This window comes from Camelus ferus, chromosome 35, assembly GCF_009834535.1.
Source record: "Camelus ferus isolate YT-003-E chromosome 35, BCGSAC_Cfer_1.0, whole genome shotgun sequence".
Lineage (NCBI taxonomy): Eukaryota > Metazoa > Chordata > Mammalia > Artiodactyla > Camelidae > Camelus > Camelus ferus.
Window position 1 is genome coordinate 9849690 of NC_045730.1, and position 25146 is coordinate 9874835.

General features: G+C 39.1%; 1 pseudogene; it reads left to right on the forward strand.

Moving 5' to 3' along the window:
- The first annotated feature begins 42 nt into the window (after positions 1-42).
- On the forward strand, positions 43-23459 carry LOC116661484 (annotated as a pseudogene).
- Positions 23460-25146: the final 1687 nt, after the last annotated feature.

The following is a 25146-nucleotide window of genomic DNA, read 5'->3' on the forward strand; positions in this document are numbered from 1 at the left end:
TGCTGAGCCCGTTAGTGTCCCTGCCAGACTCACGCTGCCGTCATGTCCCGGTACCTGTGCCCCCCCAAAACGTCTCTGTTCGTGAGGAATGTGGCCAACGTCACCAGGTCTGAAGATTTGTGACGCGAATTCAGTCGTTATGGTCCTATAATTGATGTATACACATCAACTTGATGTTCCACTTGATTTCTACACTCGCCGTCCAAGAGGATTTGCATATGTTCAATTGGAGGATGTTCATGATGCCGTAGATGCTTTACATAATTTGGACAGAAAATGGATTTGCGGACGCCAAATTGAAATACAGTTCGCACAGGGGGATCGGAAGACTCCAAATCAGATGAAGCCAAGGAAGGGTGGAATGTGTACAGTTCTTCATGGTATGATGATTATGACAGATACAGACGTTCTAGAAGCCGAAGATACAGACGTTCTAGAAGCCTTTCATAAAAGGAGGAGATCAAGAAGTCGGTCCTTTGATTACAACTATAGAAGATCTTTTAGTCCTAGAAACAGTAGATCGACTGGAAGACCTCGGCGTAGCAGAAGCCATTCCGACAATGATAGATTCAAACACCGAAATCGATCTTTTTCAAGATCTAAATCCAATTCAAGATCACGGTCCAAGTCCCAGCCCAAGAAAGAAATGAAGGCTAAATCATGTTCTAGGTCTACATCTCACACCAAAACTAGAGGCACCTCTAAAACAGATTCCAAAACACATTATAAGTCTGGCTCAAGATGTGAAAAGGAATCAAGGAAAAAAGAACTACCTAGATCCAAATCTCAGTCAAGATCACAGTCTAGGTCTAGGTCAAAATCTAGATCAAGGTCTTGGACTATTCCTAAGTCCAGTGGCCACTGATAGTATAAACCATGATATTTTTAGGCATGTATCATTCATTTACTCATAATTTGGTTTACTTAAATTATCAGGAATACAATGTTGCAATGATGCTTAAAAATACACTTGTCAGTTTTCCCTGTAGCAGGCAATGATTATAATTAAAATGATATGCTGTTGAGAAGCCACTCTTAAGAGTCCAGTTTGTTTAATGTTATGGGCAGCTACCAATTTGTGGTGTCTCTGTATATTTTTGTAAAGATTCTCATTTTTTTATGCTTGAACTATTGGTGAAAAGATGTTGGTTGACCATAATTTGCAACATTGTCTTATTAAAAATAAACTTTCATATCCATATTTGGTAGACTGTTAACCTAGAAATGTAGCTTGCTAATAAGATAGACTGAGACAAAAGTGAAGTTGTAGCCACAGTACAACACTGACCCACCAGACACATTTAGGTTCAGGGTGGACTTTTTATCTTGTCAAGATGTCTAGGCCCATGGCAGTAATTTATGGCACAGTGTGGAATAGTTCTTTTGTTAACCTCACTGTCTTGGGGAATGATGCCAACTAGGTTAAGTAGCATTTTCAGGGAGGTTGAGTTTTTAACTGAAACATGGAGCCTTCCCTGCTTTTTTTCTCATTTCTGTGAAGATTTGAAACTTACAAATGTTGGAAAAACTCACCTTAAAATTTGGGCAGGTTATGATGGCAGAAGTAATTTTAAGGGGAAAAGAATGCTCTTACGAAGTTACTCCAAACTTTAAGGAGCATTGCTGGCCATAATCTTTAGTTTTCTTACTGCTGTTAAAAGCAAGTAAATTGTTCCAAAGTAGGATTTGTTTGTGTGTATGCATAGAGTAAAAAGATTGAATTTTGATGCTTAGAGCACTTATATGCGTGCATTGGTATCAAAATTTACCCATCTCTTTATGAAGAAGGCTTGTCCACACCTCTATTTAACATGAGGCAAGTTGAAAGACAACAAACACTCCCACTCTAAGTGATTCTGTGGTGCCATGAAATTTAAAATAATTTGGAAAAAAATTAATTCTAAGAAAGTCTCACATCTCTTGAGTTTTTGATTATCAGTGTAGTACCTGGTAGTACCTGATGAAAATTAAAAAATAACACCCTAACAATTTATAATTTCTAGCATTTCTCTGAGAGATCAGTTTGGGGGCAATAAAAGTGACTTGATGTGTCCAGTCTCATTTCAGAATAAAAGCTAGCATCTTTAAAATTTTTAGATTGCTTGCTTACAGGTATAAGTAAGAGATGTTGTGAGGAAACGATTCCTTTTTACAGGATTACTTTTTTCAATTTTGGTTTTAGTAATCTAGGCCTTGCCTGTAAAGAACAAAAGATGGTTTTTAAATACTGTTTGTGGAATGTGTTTAAAGGATTGACTCTAGAACTTTTGTATATTTGATAGTATTTCTAACTTTCTTTTCTTTACTGTTTGCAGTTAATGTTCATGTTCTGCTATGCAATCATTTATATGCATGTTTCTTTAATTTTTTTAGATTTTCCTGGATGTATAGTTTAAACAACAAAGAGTCTATTTAAAACTGTAGCAGTAGTTTGCAGTTCTAGCAAAGAGGAAAGTTTTGGAGTTAAACTTTGTATTCTTTCTTATAGAAGCTTCTAAAAAGGTATTTTTAATGTTCTTTTTAACAAATATTGTGTACAACCTTTAAAACATCAATGTTTGGATCAAAACAAGACCCAGCTTATTTTCTGCTTGCTGTAAATTAAGCAAACATGCTATAATAAAAACAAAATGAAGAAAAAAAAAAAGATCACTCATCTGAAAATATAGATCAAAAGAGGAAATTTGAGAATCTCCAAATCTAATCCAGTTGAGCAGGGCATAGGGAACATGACTCCAACCCAAGAAGCCTGCAGCTTAGACCACTTTGATTAGGATGTTTTAGCACAAGAAGGATACTCTGCATGGAGACCAGAAAAATCAGAGCCTCAAAGAAGAAGAATTGTTAGTGTTTACCCAGTACCATCCAGGTAGAGAGCCACTAGCTATGAGAACATAAACACGCTGGTTTCTCAGAGCTGGACACCATTGTGGACAAGGAGCAGTTGACCAGATTCACCACCATCTGAATGGAACATTCTTCATGACTACTCAAATTCCTTTACTCTAATTTCATGCTCATCAAGTTACACTAGCTGCTATAATGGGTAATCCTGAGACTGCAGTGGTTTAAAGCCATAAAGTTTCATGTCTCTGTCATGTCACATCCCAAGGATGGTTGGAGCACAGGTAGGCTCTGCTCCACACAGTCATTCAGGGACTCAGGATATTAATATTTTGGTACTACCTGCCCCTGAGTCCTTGGAGTATTGTCCATCAAGCAAGTGGCTGGGGAGGGAGAGGGAAGAGAAAGTACAGCCACTCTTCAGACTCCTGGCTCAGAGGTAACACCTCACTTTTACTCTCATTCCAATGGAGAGAACTCCTCATGCAGCCCAGAAAGGGGAGAACATGGACACAGGTGAGCATCAAGCAATTTTTCAATGATTAATTTGGTTTGTCTGGAATCTAAATCTAGAAAAGAGGAGACTTGAACAATGTATAGAAGCCTTTCTATCACTAGGGAGCTATGTCTCCCATCTTAAATTAACACATCATCTTTTTAGTTTAGAATTCTCTGTGTCATGACTTTTCTTTTACTGCAACTTATCCCCTAAGAACTTATTCAACTCTAGATACATTCAAAAGATAAAAGTTTCTGAATGTGTAAACCTGAAGACATAACTTTGGACCAATGGTGGTCTCACCAGGACATTGCAGACCTGTGTTTTACTAACAAAGCAGTGAAAGTAAAAAATGGGAGATGAGCACTGATGTAGGAGAAAAGAAAAAACAACAAAACTTAGAAAACAAAAATCAAATGCAGTGTGGGGACCTTGTTTCAGTACTAACTGAAAAAAAAAACTGTGAAAATGCATGTTAGAAGTGATCAGGAAAATTCATTCCTTCCCTAGAAGAGCGTCCATGGAGGAGAGGTGGCCAGGCTGGAGGGGAGGGCGCATGCCTACAGGCTGAGCAAATGCTACGATCCTTTGCTTGGAAGACACCACATCAGGCTGTCGTTTCAGGGAGTTCATTCAGTTGCTGAGCAGAGGGTGGGCTTGAAGAGAAGGTGCCAAAGAAGTGGGGCCAAACTGGAGCCTATAACAAGAGTCTAGATGAAAAAATGAGGAGGTCCCAACCTCAGGCAAGGGGTATTAGAAGGGACAGTATGAAGAAAGAGACTGAAAATCAACATATTTAGAAGAGGAAAAAAGGGACTCCATGATCAAATTTCTTCACATCTTGCTCATCATAACAGTCCAGTTTGGGATTTTCCGGTGGGTTTACTTCCATTCCAGAGTGGCTGATGGCAGCTCTTCAATACAGGGCTTCCACGGTTGCTGGAGTTGTAGCAAACCAGACTGCAGGAAAGGGGCGCAGAGTTGAGTCCAGGGCCAAGTGAATCAGGAGTTGCTCCCAACGCTTCTGCGCATGTTCCGTTGGTGAGAGCTATCATGTGGCCACGTTTTGCTGTGAAGTCAGGAGGGGAGCTGGGAAATGCAGTCCCTGGAAAGCAGCTAAGATTCCCCATGACCATTCTAATACTAGGGAAGAACTGGGGAACAGAGTTTGATAGACAGCTAGCAGTCTCCATCACTGGTCTTCTTCACCTAGTAATGCCTTTATGGGTAATCACTGACTCCTTTTTTTGTTTGTTTCTATTTTCGCAAAACAAGCTACCCAGCCTATTGCTAGACTAGATGAGTGTTTATTCCAAATTGTGATTAATATATGAGAATTGAGGGCTTAACCTTATATGATAAAAATTACCATTACCTTGTTACTGTATAATCTGTTTTCTGAATTTATTGATACTATATGAATACTGAAATAACTAGACATTAATAGGCAGTGCACATATTTGATATATCTTTGATTTTCTCCTGTTTTAGGATAGTACTTAATTCTTTAAGTATGTATGTCAGTATTGGAAGCAAAATAGTTGTAAGCAAATACAATGATATATAAGAAAGAAATATAAGGATTGTATTTCATTTATTAGATTTCTACTATTTTCAGTGGCAGTATACAGAAAACAATTTTTAAGTTATGAAAAATAGTTTGAAAAAGACTCCTTTAATTACACCATAGATTTTTTTCTCTTCAGGCAATTATGATACTGTACATTTTCTTACAGTAATTCAATTCTTCCCTTTTCCTTATTTTTTCTAATGTATCTTTAAATTATTTTCAAGTATAAAATTGCTTTGCAAAAATACCTACATACTGTGTGGGATAATCATTATCTTTTTTTTTCTCCACTACCTTCTCATCAAATTAAAAAAGCCAAGAGTGACATAACAGTTGCCAAAGAAACAAAAAGCATCTCAGTTATCTCTAGGCTGGGATGGCTCATGGCTTGCTGTTACTAAAAGCAAATAAGATATAAATATAAACAAATAAGCTGTGCTGTTGTTTAGTTGGAAGGAAAGTTTGGGGCACATGCAAGGTTCAAGATGACCTTCAAAGAGATCACAATGTCAGCATCCCAGCCAGTCACACACAAGGGGATAAAATGTAGACTGATAGTTAAAATCTTTCTTCTCCCAGTAATCTGCACCATCCTTGTCATAAACAGAAACAACAGCACAGGAAATATCTGGTCCTTTCACCACTGGTGGTTGCCAGTTCCAACGTGGCTAATTGCTAGAGTTTCTGAAAAACAAGGAGTATTTCAGGAACCTCATTATGAGACGAGATATTTGCAATTTACAGGTCAATGACGTAAGTATCGTACATGCCCAGATGTGACCAGGTCTCTGTTACGTGAACTCTGGCAAGTTAAACAGGCCATGTCTTATCCTGTGAAGCAGCTAAGAACGCCCTAAGCTCACCACAATGGCTGGGAGGCACCAGAGCTGACCCTCAGGGGAAAAGGTTTGAGAACAGACATGAAAGATTCTCCCTAACCCACAATGTTATCATTGCAGTTTTAACAAGATAAATTAAATACTCTACACTTTAATTCTCCATGAACTCACTTCAAAGTTTATTGCACTGAATTCCCTGATACTCTGTACAAGGTGCCTGGGATGCAGTTTAGGAGGGAGATAGTTACATAGACAGATGATGACAGAACCTGAGGAGGAATCTAAGCCAAATTCCAGAGAAGGAGTCAAGATACCTGCCTGAAGACAGAAAGGGCTCCCAGCCATGGATGCTGGAGCCGAGGCAGAGAGCGAGGGATTCCACTAGCTTAGATTGAACCCAGAAAACACTTGGAAATTTGCACGTGACTTGCAGGATAACAAGTGGGATTTATTTTTGCATACATGCACATATATCGTCTGCTAGGGCTGCCATAAGAAAATACCATAAACTGGGTGGCTTAAACAACACAAATGTATTTTCTCACCACCCTGGAAGTAGGAAGTCAAAGATTCAGGTGCCAGTGGGGTTGGGTTCCTCTGAGGCCTCTCTCTGCAGCGTGACACCCTCTTACTGCCTCATCACGTGGTCATCCCTCTGTGCAAACACGCCCCTGGTGTCTCTCTGTGTATCCTAACCTCCTTTCATAGGGACACCAGTCATGCTGGATTAGGGCCCACCCTAATGGCCTTATTTTAACTTAAGTACCTCTTTAAATGCCCTATTTTCAAACAGAGTCACATTCTGAGGTACTGGGGGTTAGGGCTTCCCCGTATGAACTGTAGGGGCACATAATTCCGTGTACAAAAAATACATATGTCTGTATATATTTAAGTAGAATTTAACCTTCCACAACCCAGGATGCTGCTGCTATTCCATTGTACAGAGGAGGAACTAATGCTCAGAAAGTTTAACAATTCATCCAGCATCACACAGTTGTGTCAAGAACTGTAAAGGACTGCCTGCCCACAAAGCCCCTGCTTTTACCACCAAATAATTCTTTGAAAGGAGAGAAAAATAAGTACCAGTTGTGAAAATTCTTCTGTGTTACTTGGTCTCCATTCGCACACTCAGCTGTGGCATTAATCTGACCCAACTTTTATGGAGTACACACTACATATCCCAAGGAATGGCTTTGAAGTTGTGACTCTTCCATGAGAGAGTTGCAGAATTAAATTGGAAATAATTTTAGTATCTGTAAGAATTGTGTACTTCAACCAGACAAGGACTCTGTGGTGGGAGAGTGGGAGGAATACAGAATTCTGTCAAGTTCAAGGATCTTTAGATGTAAGAGGAAAGATTAGCATGCAAATCCAACCAAAGGATGTGGGCTTATGTAAACTGTTAAGAGATAGAAGATTGGTAACATGTAACTTGAATCTAAAGGATGTAGAAGGGGTTGGAGGAATAGCTCAGTGGTAGAGCATGTGCTTGGTGTGCACAAGGTCCTGGGTTCAATCCCCATTTGAAGAAAAGATACAGAATTTCTTTTTAAAAGAAAAGATACAGAATTTCTGTGTCCACCTTCTTTAACTTTTGGAGTCACTGACATAGCAGCTAGACTCAGGTCAGGGTACTCCTATCATGTTGCAGACATGGATTCTCTCTGCAAAAATAAATATCTTGGGAAGGCAATCCCTAACTGTGATTGTCCTTTAGCAGGAAGCATAAGGAGGATTTAGAATTAAGCGTCAAAATGTTTGAGAGAATGGAACTTGTATCACTAATGGCTTGATATTAAAGAATCTGTACATATTAACAGTACAGTACTCATAATACTTAAAAGATTTTGGCCTTTTAAAGTTGTCAATCTTATAATTCCTATTTGACATATATACTTAAAGAATTAATTTAGAATTCCAATTTTGAATTGAAATTTTATGAAGTTTGCATATAATATTAGCACTTAGAACTAAGGCTGACCATATTTATGTGCTTAATTATCGGGTATGCAGGAATTAAAACATTTAGGAAGGTTTAACAGCCAGACATCTGAAGTACTTAAAAAGAGAATCAACATATTTATTGGTCATAATTGCAATTTGAAATATGTAAAAGTTTAGATTTGTAAATGGGACCAAATATTAAAGCCTTTGCTGTAAGTGATGAGATCTGTTAAATTTGTAAATAAAATAAAATTTCTAAACTGACCTTAGGAGAAAAAACTTGATCTTTGGATATGTAGCCTAAATGAACGATAGTTTCTAAAATCAGAGTTTAAGCCCCCAAATGAGCTTCTCGGTGGACAAGACTATCCTCAGAGACACCAAAAATCTTTTTATTTAATACCAGGTACACTATGAGGCACAGAGGTAAAATGATGAGAAGGGGGTCCCTGCTCGTGTAACCCCAGGTAAGCCCAGCAGGGAAGAGCCGACAGTCGCGAGGCACTGGTGGCTGTGACAGAGACGCGCACAAGCACGGCTGGACCCTGACTAACGGGGCATCTGTGCCGGGAGGCGGAGAGGCAGCTGCACGGGGAACTGAGGACGAGCCTGGGTCTGCCCGGCAGATTAAGTGGGGAAGGGGGCACAGTTCCCGCGGGGGCAGAGAATCGTGACAGCCACTGCTGCAAGTAGCCCTGCATTCCTGAGCCAGACCTCGAGCGAGAGCGGGCAGACGTACAGATGAAGTGAGATAAGAAGGCAGAGGCTGGATCATGAAGGGACTTGTGTCCCGGGGAAAGGCGTCTCTGTTTTAACCCGTAGGCAGTGGTGAGACATTAAAGAATTTCCATCAGATTTGATCCAATTTGCCTGTTACAGGGTTCACGCTGGGAAAATGAAAGTGAACCGAGATGAAAGACAGGAAAACGATTGAAGTCTGCGTAAGAGATATTGGAGAGGGAGCGGGAAAATGAAAGCAGAAAACAGAAGACCAGGCTAAGGGCAAAATTAGTACCTAAAGTATGTTCTCTTGGGCCATGTACACCTTGCTGCAAAATGTATCAAACAGAAGAACAGAAGGGAAGGGAAGGGAGGAGGGAGGGAGGCTGAGTCAGAAATTGAGAGGCTTGGGCTGGAGGTAGGTTTTAGGTGTCAGTAACAAATAGATGGTAATCGAAGCCATGGGTATAAATGAGATTTCCCAGTGAGAGCATGCAGAAGACAGGGCAGAGAGCAGGGCTAAGGATGAAAACGGGCAAAGTCCACACTGAAAGTGCAGGAAGCAGAAGAGGAATCAGGTCAAGGTGATTGAGAGAGTTCAGCCCCAGAGAGAGGAGGTAATCCTGAGACTGAGGGGTCATGGTCTCAAGTGAGGGGAGGCTTGAAGAAGGTGGAGGAAAGTGAACTCAGATGCTAGAGAGAAGACTTGCAAGACAAAGACAGTACAGTGAGGATCTGTCCAGCGAGCATGTGAAGATCCTCCCACGCTTACCTTTGTAACATTTCTGATAAAATTATAAAGGGGAAAGGAGTTTTCTCTGCCTTCCAGTTGCCTCTTCTGTTCTCCTTATCGGCCCATTAAACTCCGAGACCAACAGACATTTGTCAGTGAGCCCTTCTATAGCGTTTGACCCCCAGTGACCACCTCTGCCTTAAGAAACTCTGCCCTCCTCTGGCTTCTGTGATTTAGCCCTTTTGTGGCTTTTCCCTCCTCCTCCCCTCTCCTTTCTTCTTTTCTTCTTTCTGTCACCCCTTCTCTGCAGGCATTTCTCAAGGCTCAGGGTTCACGCCTCTGTTGGCCTTGCTCTCTGCTCCTGGAATGATTCTTTTGGACTGATTTCATTCCCTTCTTCAGTTATAATTTTTTTGCCGATATTTCCTGGAAACCACAAAACATTGCTATTGTGGTCATTCAGTACATCCTTGCAGGGAAAGGACTGCTAGATGCACGTGTCCTCCATCCAGCATCACAGACACAAAGGCTGCACATCTCTCTTCCATTATGCCCCTGTTCTCTTTTTCTATTATTATTTTTAAGTAGTTCTAGGCAGCTTGGTGCTTCCAAGCTTTGGGACCATTGGCAGGAATAATAATGACTTAACCAACTGCAGCGACAAATCCAACCACACAACCACCATTTCTGCAAGTGAGTTGAAAATTGTGTATGGTCCTGCCTGCTAGGACTCACCCTGAGAATACTCTAGACCTGCCAAGAAATCACATTGTCGGCACCACCCATACAAGCGGGTTACACAGCATTGGCCTCTTATTTCTATAAAAATTGGTTCTACAGTTTTATGATATTTCCTCGCTTCTGAGACTTAACATACTTTTCACATTATTACTTCTCAGAAATTGAAATACGCCTTACAATTATAGTTAGCAGCACTTCCCTTATTTACTGGAATGTGAAATAATGAGGTGTCTTACAAGCTATGGCATCACAGATCTGATGCAATTTGGGTACTTAAAGGATAAGATGCAAAAGTAAATTGGTCTCACTCTGGGAGGAAGTAAGTGCAGTGATTAAAAGGTGGACTTAGAAATCACAGACTAAATTCCAGCTCTGACACTTAACTAGCTCTAATAACTTGCAAAAGTTGCTTAATCTCTCTGAGACTCCATTTTCTAACATGAAAAACTGGACTAAGGAACTAAAAGTGTCTGTTCCACAAAGTTTCATGAGATGGAAACATTGTGTGATGTTCTTTAAATAGTGCCTGGCACCTGGTAAACACCGAGAACATCAGCTGCATCCCTGTCTTCTTGCTTTTTCAAAAGGAAAAGCTGCAAGAAGCATAGAAGCAATGTTGAATTCTTATTTTGAATGAACTAGGCAAACAACACTCTCACCGCTCCAATGAGAGAGAAAGAAAAAGTAAATAGCCTGCAACCCAGAGTTGAATCAATAGGCTAAGAAGGTTCTCATGCTTGTAAATTATGAGCAGAGTTTCCACAGGTGACAGATAGATCAGGGCTGTACCTTCTCCCCTACTTACAGCCAGATGAAGCATATGTTACCATTAACCCAGATTCACCCAGGAGGAGATTTCCTTCCCTCTGTAAGAGCCAAGTCTGGCTTCTGCTGCTACCAAGGTCATCACCTTAGTCAGTCAAAGTGAGGTATTTACCAAAATGTTTATTTTTCTTCTAAGGGAGAAATTATAAAACTGTATACAACATAGTCTGGTTTTAGTAAATACACATATAGTCATAGAAAAGTCACTGAAAGGATGTATACCAAGATGCTAACTGGACAGTAGGATTATGAAACATCTGTATTTTCTTCTTTTCATTCTATTTTTTAATTTGTCAGTAATTGAAATGATTGCTTTGTAAAAAAAATTTTTTTTTCTTGATCTTTTTCTTTTATATAATGAAAAAGGGTGTGCTTTGTTTTCAACAGGATTTAGGAGAAATTCTCCTTAGTTGATATCCCAGAGGTTATTTTTATGAATTTAAACACATTAGTATTTCTTATGAAGGCTATTAAAAAGCCCCCAAAAGGCTATTGCAGGATTGACACATAGGGGTGATAAATTCATACTAACTAATGAAAAGTTCACTCTAGCAGTTCAGAGTGAAAGAGAATTTTCTAAGCAGATGTAAGTGAACCCATTGTAGAAGAGACAAAATAATCACTTTACGCAAACACAGCTTGATAAACTAGTTTATTTTGGAGTATGAAGAATTGTTTTTTTAAAAAAATTGTATAGCAACGCAAAGTGATATTAGTATCTGTCACCCAGCATGTCTCAGCAAATAGACAAATGGGAGTAGTAGCTTCCTTCCGAAGCTTGTCTGTATTAGTTCATGTGTGAGCTAAGCTGCTATAACAAAGAGACTCCAAAATGATGACTCAAACAATACAGTTTATTCCCCTCCCCTGTGGTCCAAGTAAGGGGGTGATTAAGGGAAGAGGGTGGTCCAGAGTGGTGAAGCAGCTCTGCTCTGGCACACTGTCTCATTGTTCTACCGTGCAGGAGGGTGGTACCCTCACCTGTGTGGTCAGACTCACTCACCTTCACATCTGCATCCCTTCCCAAAGAAAGGGAAGGAAAAGGAAGTAGAAGGCAAGCCATTTCTCTTTGAGAAGGTGATGTGGAAGTTGCCCACATCATGTTGACTCACAGCCAGCAGTGAGGACCTGGGTCATATAGCCCACCTGCTACCCAAAAGGCTAGTTACCATCCTCTCTACCGGCTAATGCTCAGGAAAAGGGGTGTACACAACTAAAAGAAGAGAAAGGATTGGAGGCTAGCAAAATTGTTGCAATTTCTGCTGCAAAGAGTAATTTTTAATGGCATATTTCTGTCTTGAAATTTTGCATTCTTCTCTGTCCACCCGGTTTCAAAATACAACTGATAAACATTTCAGGTACAGCAGCCAAGCAGCGCTGGCAGCTGCCAGCACCATTTCCTTGCTGAAAGAGGCAAGGGATGGATTCTCCCCTAGAGCCTCCCGAGGCAGGGAATCTCTGCCAACACCTTGGTTTCAGCCCAATGACACTTCTGGCCTCCAGGACTGTGAGAGAATAAATTCCTGCTGTTTTGAGCCACCTCAGTAATTTTACAGCAGGAAATTAATACAATGCCATTATCTTTGATTTTAGCCTTGCAAGTTTTTTCATAGCCATAGCCCTTGGCCAAAATGTTCCAACCTGATTCTAATATTACCTAGAAACTGGAGCTAGCAACTTGAATTTAGCTGAGCATTTACCTAAGAAAAATAAATCTCTACATCTCTCTAGGCAAAAGGAGTGGGTTATAATTGATACTCAGTTTCATAAAAATCAGTATAAACACGGGTGCCCTGGTTGGGGAATTTGGGGTTGGAAAGAGAGAAGAAAATTCCCAAAGTTCATTTTCACTCATTAACTCATTCAGTAAATATTCACTGGACACCTGCCATGGGCCAGGCACTGAGCTCAGAACTGGGGAAACAATGATGTATAAGATAACGTTCCTCAGAGGACTTCATCTAGTTTCGTTCTCAGTGAAAGAGAGAGAAAAGGAAAAAAAAGCCTAAAATGGAATAAATAAATTTGAGAAGTCCACTTTATCAAAAGATGCAGGAAAACAACTGAAATACTTCATAACACTTCGCCAAGCATTGTAATACTGTCCACAAACAAAACTAATGTTTTATGAAAAAAGAAAACCTCCCTGAATGTGGAAATTAAGCCAGGAAAAGGTCAGCGTATCACCTGACACAGAACAAGCCCCCAGGCCAGACGCAGAAATGAAACATCCCAAAACACAAGACATTATAAGGGAATGTGAAGGTGGAGCAGATGCATTTGCTTTCTGTTACCTCGTGTTTTGCAAAGGATCTCAAGATCCTATAAAAGACAAAAAGCATGGGTAGAGTTTCTTAATTTATGAAGCTGAACTCACTTTAGCAGCTGAGTCAAAGGAATTAAAAACTAAACTATCACACTCACTCATCTACCTAAAACAATTTTTCTATATTTAAAGCCTATCATAACCCAAATTCTACTAGAGGTTTAAAAAGTCTGAAGCTGCCACAATGACCTTCGTATATGGAGGATAGGGGAGTCATAATAATCAAGGGGGCAAACCCAGATTGCACAAGGGATTCAACTACATAATCAAATTATCCAGTTCAAAGGGCAAGTTGCATAATGCAAGACCATAAAGGGAAAGAAGAGCCCCCCTGTATTGCTCAGTGAGTCTGCGGCTTCATATTTTCCTGTGAAATTGCCTTGATTCTTCATGTTACTTTGCATTTTTTTAGACACAATCGGCGGGCAGCTTTTCATTGGAGAGTGGCAAAGTGACAAGCATTCTTGCTAAAGAAATCTAATATCACACATCCTGACAAATCTCTTCGGACTTTCCTCACTTCATTCAAAGATTCAGAAGTGTCTGACAGGCTGGTAGGCAGGCCAGCAGGAACCTTATTTGCCTGAGGGTCTGAATAACTTCCTGGGAAATTCTGCCACCCAAGGGAAGCGCTCAAAGGTCAGGCGTAAGCTTGGCCCAGGAACAATGCCTCCCTGGTCCCAGAGGAAGGGTGATTCTGAGTGCAGCCTGGTCTGTGAATTAGATTTGTCCAGCAGCCCAGCCCCCATGGACTCAGATCAGAATCCTAGAGAGGGACAGATATAAACGCCAACAGCACTTCCAACTAAAATTTGCTGATCCACTGTAGCATCACTGAAAGGGAGTAGCCAGATGTTATACGTCGCATAATGAGAAGCCTTAGAAAATTCTCTGCCCCCCAAATAATAACAATAATAACTGAAGCAGAATCCAGTCAAGACTCTGGGCTCATTATTACCAATTTCCAGGAAACGCAGGGAACAGAGAAGCATTTTGAACTATATCACGAGGTTACAGTCAGCCACGTCCAGTGTGTGGAAAACTCCATGGGAAAAATGACCAGCTTCTTTCAATGAATACATCATTTTTAAAAGGAGTAGTGGAAATTAGTGTTGATGACAAGAGACTCAAGAGACACAACCAAATACATGTGTGGATCTTCTTTAGATCCTGATCCAAACAAATCATATGTACAAAGACATTTTTGAGACAATTGGAGAAAATGGAACATGGACTGAGAATTAGACAATATATTAAGAATTTATTATTTTGTATTTTTTAAGGTATGGTAATGTTATTGTCTTTATTGGGGAAAGAGGCCCCTACTTTCTAAATAGCATAATGAAGTACTTAAGAGTAAAATAATATAATGTCTGGAATCTGCTTTAAAATAGTCCAGTGTCGGGGGTGGGGTAGATGATGAAGAGTAAAGTAGGTAGATAAAATAAAAACAATAAACTATTGATTATTATTGCAGCTGGCTAATGTCAACAGGTGATCATTATACTAGTCTATGTTTGAAGTTTCTATAAACTAGAATTTTCAAAAAGGTACATAAAGCATCATTTTACCTTTCGACACTTACCTCCTACTGCCCTGCTGCAGAAACTCTCCACCCTCAGTAGTCTGCCATCTCCATGGCTCTCTACACCCATTGCAACATTCTTGAAATGCTTTCCTGAAGCACTTTTCTGAACTGTCCTTCAGTGCTTAGCTCAGACCCCTGCCTCCTCCTCTAAAGCTTCCCATATAGTCCCCAAATATCACAAGCCTCCCTCCCGTCTCTGGCCTCACATAGCACTTCGAGTCAGTTGGCATTTGTCATAGCTCGGTTTACTTTCTTGGTTCATTTTTTAGTGTTTTGCATCCCCGATAGGGTTTGAGGCTCTCATATAGCAGGACACACATTCGTTTGTTATTCTCTTGACTCAACAACTTCACCCCGGAATCTGCCCTAAATAGTTTTGACTAGTTAGTACCTCATGAAGATGTTTCTTGAAAAGCCCTGACCGAAAGAATAACACATTGAAACAGGCCCCTGGAAACCGGAGCTGGTCCTTGCTTTAGTCAGGCGTGCAAGAGACAAAAAAGTGGACCATAGTGATTCAAATAACTGAAAAGTTGAGGTGTAAATTCAGAGACCCGATGGTATTTTTAGTCCCCTATCCCCTTCCCCTTTTCTCCTTCTCTAAGCTGTGCTATTTGTGACAAACTCAGCTCCTTTCAGCCTAGCTTAGAAAGCCTGAAAGAGAAGGTAATTTTTTCTCTCAACATGCATATGTCCAAATCTCAGTGAAAGATTCTGATTGGTCCCGAATGCAACTCAGTGCCCATCCTTTGCCCAATCACTGTGGCCAGAGAATGAGATATTACAATTGGCCAGATCTAGATCACATGTGGTGAGATAAGCAGACCCATGAGAACTGCATGGAGTGGAGGATTGACAGTTCCCAGAGGAAGGTTACCAAAGGAAAGGGGAAAGGAATTCTGGGAGGAACCCTTCCATCCTCACCCCCGGAAATGACCTCCACCACAGCCCTAGTTCTCACCTGACAAATGGTCCTGGCCCAGCTGTTTAATCACCACATGGTAGTTGTCACACTTTGTTGCACTCTTACTATGTGTCAGATAATGTGCCTGTACTTTGTAATATAATTATGAGGACATGTATAAAAGAATATAATGTCTACGTAGTGTCTCTAACCCTGTGAACAAGGTGAGCAAGTGAACAAGGCTAATGTTATCTGGCTTATATTACAGTTGAAAAAAATTGAGCTTTAAAAAAGTCCAGTGACCTGTGTCTTAGTTCAGGCTGCTATGACAAAGTACATTAGACTGGGTGGCTTATAAATCACAGATGTTTATTTCTCAAACTCTGGAGGCTGGAAGTCCAAGATCCGGGTGGCAGCATGGTCAAGTTCTGGTGAGAGCCCTCTTCCAGGTTGCAGACTGCTGCCTTCTGTGTGCATCTTCACATGACAGATAGAAGCAGATTCTCTCAGGACTCCTGTAAAGGCACTAACCCCATTCTGCAGGCCCCATCCTCATCACCGCATCTAACCCTAATCATCTCCCAAAGGCCCCACCTCCTGCTACCATCAGTGGGGGTGGGGCAGATAGGTATTTTTTATTACTTTCTTTTTTTTTTTTAATTTTATTGTATTATTTTTTTAAACATTTTTATTGAGTTATAGTCATTTTACAATGCTGTGACAAATTACAGTGTAGAGCCCAATTTTTCAGTTATACATGAACATACATATATTCATTGTCACTTTTTTTTTTTGCTGTGAGCTACCACAAGATCTTCTGTATATTTCCCTGTGCTATACAGCATAATCTTGTTTATCTATTCTACATATACCTGTCAGTATCTACAAATTTTGAACTCCCAGTTTGTCCCTTCCCATCTGCCCCCTCTTGGCAACCACAAGTTTGTAGTCTATGTTTTGTATTTATGTTCTTTTTTTTTTTTTTAAGAGATAGGGTTTTAACTTACGAATTTTGAGGGGATACATTCAGTTCATAACAACCTGCTCAAAGCCAGCTATGGAATTTACAACTCTTAAGTCTGTGCTTCAATTTCTCTCTGTGTGGGGTTCTTAATATCTCTCAACTTCACAGAGATGTTTTAAACATGAAAAGAAGTACGCCGAGGTTTTTGAGACTTACTCATTCCTCCAGCATGCCGTGCCCTGCATCTTCCCACCTGCAGCCTTCAAGGCCATGTCCTCCAGCAAGCTCTCTCAAGTCCTTCACTGATATCAGTGATGTGGCTTATTCTGAATTCCTTGGCAACACACCCACAGCACCCTCCTGCATGTGCCAGCTTTTCCTCTGTATCACAGACAGGGATGTTATCTCCTCCACCAGGTAAGATATTAACTCCTCTCAATAAATTATTGAGAAAGGGGACCATTCCTAATTTAAGTTCATATACAGCATGTGTTTAACCCATCCATGACAGGTTTTAAATAAACATTTTTCAATTAATGAATAAATATTTAAAAATTAATTGATGTGTAAATAAGAAGTTCCCCTTAAATTCAAAGCACAGATATTTGGGCTTCTAATAAGAGCACAGAATGTTAAGGCTATAAGAGGTCCCCCGAAATCCAGGGCCAGTCTGCAAACTGTTACTGATCCACAACAAACTAGGTCAAGAAATTGAGAATAAGCATGTAGCAACTTTTATAGCAATCTGGCAATAGTAAAGAAAAAGTTAGACTTACATTCTGTATGTCTTTGTTTTTAGACATATTTTTCTAACAACTCATTTTTACTGTACCTTATAAAGTATCAGCCCAAAATGGATTGGGAATTTTAAAAAATTATAATTCTTCTCCAGAGATCATTTGAGCAGCAGCATCTTGTCTAAACTCTCACTCAGAACAGAAGCCTTTTCTCTATTCCTGGCCAGGCAGCCTCTAACACTTTCCGGTAGAACATTCAACATTTGCACCATCCAAATTCCACTTGCAGACTGTTTTGTAACTTAACTATTTGTATTCTGACCTTGGAAGGTTGTCCGGCTCTGTCAGAGAAGAAAAAAAAATTCCCCAGCCTTGGGTGGAGATGGGCTTGAGAGGCCTCAGCGAGGCTGACCCGGATCTGAGGCTCAGTTTTCTGCAAAAGAAGGAACCTTCCATTCCTAAGATTTTATAATCCTGAGATTCGTTCATGAGCTTTTCTACTTGTCTGAGATTTGAGTGAGACAAGTTCTTGTCTCTAAAGAATAGTCCACTGAAGCCCATGCCCTTGGAAAATAGCTCCCATGTTGACACTTAATGAGTTGATTATACAACTGCAGTAAATCCCATGTATAATTTACATGGTCTAAATAATATTAGATTACTCAAAATCCAAAGTAAAGGTTTATAGACCTGCTGAGGAAAGTAGATCTCTGCTCTCCTCTAAATCATGAATTTAGTAGTAGTAGTAACAACAGTAATAATCACAATAATCATACAGCTAAAAATTATTGAGCACCTATTCTATGCTAAGCATTGGGTTAATTGCTTTACATAAATTATCTCATTTAGTCAAAATAACACTTAGGAAAGTAATGTGATTATTCCCATTGTACAGACAAGAAAATTGAGATGTGGAGAGGTTACGAAACTTGCCCAAGATGCATGACTAAGGAGGGGCTGGGCCAAGATTAGAATCCTGCTGATGTGAACCCAGAGTCTGCATCCTTAACCACTGCATTATGGGGAGGAGGGAAAAGAAAGGCATAAACAAACAAATGAACAAAAAATAGTGAAGTATGCTGACTTTTCAAATACAGGTGCTTTATTTTTCATGTCAAAATTCTATTCAACTATTTATTTAAAATAATAAATTTACTTAAATTCATTTATTTAAGTAAAACAACATAGAATTCTTTCAGTATTTTTAGGCTGAACAAAACTAAAATTTCTCACGCTTATTGTAATTAAGCCCATCTTCATGCAGACTAAAAGAAACCGACTTTAGTATTAAGATAGAGTTTAGTTTAAAATGAAACAATAGAAAAAGACATGATCTGCAAGCACTAGTCACAAGAAAGCTGGAATGATCATATTAATATCAGCCAAAGCAGACTTCAGGTCAAATCATATCATCAGAGAAAAAGAGAGACATTTCATATTGACTAGAGGTCAATTCATCACAAAGACATAGCAATTATAAATGTGTGTGCACCTAAAAACAGGGCTTTAAAATACATGAAGCCAGGGGAGGGTATAGCTCAAGTGGTAGAGTGCATCCTTGGCATGCACAAGGTCCTGGGTTCAATCCCCAGTACCTCCTTTAGAAAAAAGTAAATAAACCTAATTACCTCCCTCCCACCCCCACCAAAAGATAAAATAAAATAAATAAAACACATGAAGCCAAAACTGACAGAACCAAAGGGAGAAACAGACAAGTCCACATTTGTTATAGAAGATTTCAACACTTTTTATTCAGTAACTAATAGAAAAAGTGTCAGAGAATCAGTAAGAAACCTCACTATCAAAATCAATCAGATCGACTCAGTTGACATTTATGGAAGCTACATCTAATAACCACAGATCACACTTTTTTTTAAGTGACATGGAATATTCATTAGTAAAAATCATATGCTAGTGTATAAAATAAGTCTCAATAAATTTAAAAGGATTGAAATCACACAGTGTATTTGCCAACAATAACATAATTAAATTAAAAATTTATAGCAAAAAGAAATATGTGGAGTAGCTAATTATTTCAATATTAAGAAACACACTATAAAATAACTTGTAGTTTAAAGAAGAAAAGGAAAGGGGAGGGTATAGCTCAAGTGATAGAGCACATGTTTAGCATGCATGAGGTCCTGGGTTCAATCCCCAGTACTTCCTCTAAAAATAAATAAACAAATAAATCTAATTACCACTGACCTGCCAAAAAGAAAAAAAAAAAAAAAAGAAAGAAGAAATGAAAAGGGATATTCAAAAATATTTTTAATAAAATGACCATAAAAGCACAACACATCAAAAGTTGCAGGATGCAAACTAAAGCAACTCTTAGGAAATTTATAGCTTTAAGTGTTTACACTAGAAAAGAAGAAAAGTTTAAAATCAGTGATCTCTGCTTCCACCTTAACAAGAGAGGAAAAGAAGAGCACGTAAAATTAAGGAGAGGAAGGAGGTCAAGATAAGAATAGAAATCAGTGTATCAGAAATAGGCAAAGAATAGCGTAAAATCAAAACTTGGGTTTTTTTGACAAAATAAATAAAATTGAAAAACCTCTAGCTAGACTGATGCCAGAAAAAAGAAGGTAAAAAACAAATTATCAGTATTAGGAGTGAAAGCACAGGCAACACTATGTATCCTACAGATATCAAAAGGAAAATAAGGAAATATTATGAAAAAGTTTATGCCAATGAATGTGACAACATAGATAAAATAGAAAATTTTCTTGAAAGATACAAATTACCAGAATTATTACAAAATAAAGAATCTAAATAAACTTGCATCTATTTAAAAAGAAAGTTGAATTTATAATTAAAGACTTTCTTATGAAGAAAATTCCAAGAGTTCACGGGTGAATTCTATCAAATATTTAAGGAAAAAATACTACCACTTTTATACAAACTCTTTCAGAAAAGAAGAGGAGGGAATGTTTCTCAACTCATTTTATGAGGCCACCGTAACATTACTATCAAAACCAGGGAAAGATGTTGCAAGAAAAAGAAACTACAGATTAACATCCCTTATGATCATAGATACAAAAATCCTCAAAGATTAGCACATTGATTATTAAATATTAAAGAATATATTTAACAGATGATAAATACATCATAACCAAGTGAGGTTTATCTCAGCAATGCAAGATTATTTAAACATTTAAAATTCCATCAATATAACTCACCATAACAAAAGAAGGAGAAAAGTCATGTGGTTATTTCAAAAGACGCAGAAAAAGAATTTGACAAAATTCAACAACCATGTATAATAAAAATAAATGGAAACAGGAAAATAGGACAAAGAACATCTACCAAAAATCTACGGTTAACATCATATTTAATGGTGAAATACTGAATGTTTTGTCTACTCTTGCCCTTCTATTCAGCATTTTATTCAAGTTCTTAGTTATTGAAATAAGACAAGAAAGATAAGTAAAAGACATACACAGATTGGAAAGAAGAAATTAAAACCATCTTTAAACACAGATGAAATATTATGAACATAGGAGTCGTGAAGAATCCATGAAAATCTAATTCTGTTAGTTCAGTGCTCTGGGGTTTTGAGTCAGTTGAGTCTGAAGTGTTGGGAAGGTTCCTGGTTGGAAAAACTTTACAAATTTGTCAGACAGCACCATCTAGAAATACCATTCGGAAGTGTAAGGCAATCAACTATATAAATATTTTTTGTTCCAGATATCTTTACCCAAGCGCCTGTAGGTTTAACTAAGATGCAAGTGAATTAACAGGTATATTTGTAGAAATCAATGTTAAGAAATTCCATGCAAAATGTAGAGAAATGTCTTAGAAATCTGAGTTTAGGAACCAAAATTCAGAGATTCTAGACACTTCCTAAGCAGTATGCCCAAAACAAAACTGATGGAATCAGGTAAGCAAGAGCCTGGATTCTGTCTTTGGTTTATGACTACATATGAAAAATAAAATAAATTTGGAGAATAGATTCCATACTCTTTAAATTCTTTCTCACACATGAAGTTACACACTTTATTAAATGCTTTAGAAACATATGTAATAAATTAATAATATGGCATAGACTTTACCACAATTAAATAAACAAAACTTTAATTGTAGAAAATGTGTTTTACAGTAAAACACATACATATAGAGTCAAGAGCCTGCCCTTTGACCTAAAAATTCCATTTCTGGGATTTTAGCCTAAAGAAATACAAAAATTCATAAATTGTTTATGCACAAAAATGTCCACTGTAACATTTTTTATAACAATAATAGAATGAATTCTGCCTAGACGTCCAACAAAAGTAAACCCGAGTTCAACCACAGGGCAGACAATTACATAGATGTATATGATATACATACAGAAAGATGTAATAACATGGGGGAAATAATCGTTGCTAACATTTACTGAGTACTTTCTGAAAGCCAGGAACGGTGTTAAGGGCTTCACACACATTAGCTCATTCCATCTTCACAAGAGTCCTGTTGCAAAAGTCCATTCATTGCTCCCTTTTTAGAAATGAACTGGGGAGGGTGTAGCTCAAGTGGTAGAGCACATGCTCAGCATACACAAGGTCCTAGCTTCAATCCCAGCACCCTCTCTAAAAATAAATAAAGTAAACCTAATTCCCTCCCACCCCACCCCCCAAAAAATGAGAAAGTGATGCATCAAAAGGTTATTAACTTGTCCAAAGTCACACAGATATTGAAGAAGCTGCCATTTAAAGCCAGGCAGTGATACTTCAGAGACTTTACCAGCGTTAAACCAAAAATATATAATGCAGAATTATAGGAAGACATCATCTGTCCCACATTTTCAAAAGGGGAAAGGAGGATAAAGGGGGGAAATGCATCAGAAGATTAGCAATGGTTTACTCTGCATGGGAAAAGCATGGGTTTTCTGCTTTCTGTGTATTCCAGTTTTTCAATAATATAAAAAAGATATTTATTGCAGACATTCATTTTGACCCACCTTCTAGTCCTTGATTACCTTTGGACTTCTGAGGTAAAAAGGAGATCACCCTCCCCCAAACCTCCCAGCCCACACCGGGGAGGACTGGCTGCACCCACTCAGGCTGCCCGGGCAAAATGTACAGCGGGACAAGGTTAGGATGAGTCCGTGGGTGGAGACTTGTTTGACTTGCGTGCACAAAGCCCTTCCATCTCGTCCCACATCCTGTGACCCTCTCCACCACGCCCCCATCCCATTCCCCACCTACTGACTCCCTTTGAGGAAAACCACCTAATGTACTTCATCTCTATATCCCTCTCCAGACCTAGACCAGGGCTCCACATATAATTCCCATACAATTTAATAAATAAAAGCCTGAAAAACCAAGATGTTGTGATCAGAAGAAAGAATTTCTGAGAACAAAAAATATGACTATGCACTTCAAAGGGGAGGAGGGCTTCTCTGACCAGATGGCTCACATCCTGCTCCAAGAAGGCACAGGGAGCTGTCTTAGGCCCATGGTACCCATTGTGATGCACACCCAGACTCCCTCCTGTGGGGTGGGGCTGGGTAGGGGCAGGGAAGACAGGGGAGGACAGCCATCACTCTTCCAGCTGCTGGGAGTGGTGGCTGCAAAAGTTCACAGTTGAATCTCTCCACACTCCCCAGAGGAAGACCACATCCACTGACTAGTCGGTGTCCTAGTACAAAGACCTAGCCCGCCGTGCCTCCATATGGGACAACATCAAAAAGCCATGCCAGCTCTGGGGCTCCCCTTGGGGTTAGATGAAGCCTTTGTTGTTACCACCTTGCAGCTCAAATGCTCCCTCTGCTCATTCCTGCTTCCTTCACTCCTCAGAGCTGTTGACACCAAGCACACTCCTCAACTGAACTTCTGCATGTGAATCTCCATCTCAGAGTCTCTTTCCCAGGAACCTGACCTAGGAAAACCCCTGGAAAACAGCAGGTCCCACTGGGGCCTGATTGTTAATAAGACACAGATGCCCGGGGTAAGTTGCGCCCAGGAGTTCAACCTAGTGGGAGGACTCCCAACTGCTTCCCAAGTCTTAGGAAGGGAAGGGGCAAGTTCAGGAAGATGGGGAGTGGGGGTGTCAGGGTGCAAATGCAGGGATGGGTGAGCAAACACTGGTATTTCAGAGATGTTAAAAATGAGATGAGAGAGAGTGTAGCAAGTGTTGGAATCAATGAAATGAGACTTAGCCCAGAGGCCAGGTTGAGGAGCTAAGTCCCATAATTCATTGATTGTATCCTGTGTAACGTCCGTGTCAGGAAGGGGTAGGGAAAGACAAGGAGGAATGGGTCAGGGAGACAACAATTAGAGAATGCAAGTAATCTATAGTTTCAATTCATCTTTAGCAATTCAGGTTACAAATCACTACCTAAACATGGCACATTAAATATTTGCTAGTTCATAATTGCTTAAAGTGACTTCATACACTAAATAATGACCCAATTAATTAATCAATGGACAGACCAGTCTAGATCACAGAGAACACTCCCAAAATACCCAGTAGAAAATGCTTCATATGCTCAAACACAAGCCAATGTGTTTCCAAAATTAACCCTCAGAAAAGATGGAAAATTTTTATATTTGAGTCCTTATGAAACCTTTCACATTATGAAGTACTCTATCCATTACTTTATTTTAAACTACAAAGTACTGTTCGAGGAACACATATTAGCCTAACTTTACTGAATACTAGTTTGGATGTTTATATATATAACTGAATGAAACTGATTTTTTAAAGGGCATATTGTTATACATTCATTGTGTCTTGAGGTATGACAATTACAAGTGTTGGATGTCATTGTAATTAAGCCTTTCAAAAATCACCTAAAGCAACACAGAAAGTAGTTACACTGTGGCTAGCACAGATGAGTCAGGAAGCCAACAGGAGAAATAAAAAACCCATTGGCTGCAACATTATGTGAATGGCTACTTGTGACTTGGGGTGGAATCTCTAGAGACCCCCATCATTCATGGAATCAAAAAGTGCTCTGTCTCAAACAGTTCAGACAGAAATACAAAGTGCTCTGACAAACTGTGACTCTGGTAATAATTAAAGAAAACAGATGCCAAAGATTTCTGTAATAGCCTAAATTAAATTTTTCTCATTCACATTTTTAAAGTATACATTTTATATGTGATTTTAAATATGTAACTAAAATAATAAATATTATGAGCAGACATTGGACTATTTCCTCTATATCCTCAGAACTTTGTATATTCAAGTTGACAAAAATAAAGATCCTCGTTGTAAAAAAAAAAGAAATAGGAACAGCGTTACATGCAATGTTGCCTTATAATTTTTTAATGCTTTTATTTATTTATTGAATTTTTTTTATTTGGGGGGAGGTAATTAGGTGGTTTTTTTTTAATTTTTGGTTTTTTAGGGGGAGGTAATTAGGTTTTATTTATCCTTGATGGAGATGCTGGGGATTGAACCCAGGACCTTATGTATGTTAGGCATGCACTCTACCATTGAGCTATACCGTCCCCCACAATGCTGCCTTATACTTGAACACACATGAATTTTGTCCTGAATTAGCTACTTTCCCAAATTCTTTATTTCATTTGGACTTCTTAAATGCCCCTTCCCCTTCAAAATTTATAGTAAAGACTAAAGATAATGAGCATGAAATGATTAAACAGGAAACTCTTAAATGACTGCAGTTAAATCTCCATCAATTTATGATGATAGCATCCAAGAATCTGCCTAATGGGAAACCTTGTTTAAGTCCAACTCAGCCTGGAAGTTTCTTTTTCCACCAAAATAAGCAAGTATATAGGCTTCTTCCTCATGCTCCAGTATGAAAGAGACATTCATTCAACAACCACTGATGGAAGGCCTTCTGTGGGTGAGATGCTGGTCCAGATGCTGCAGATGTAACAGTGAACAGGAGACTGGTGCCTCCCCACCTCCCGGCACTTAGTGTGGGAGACAACATGTTGACAACTTGCCACACAGTAAG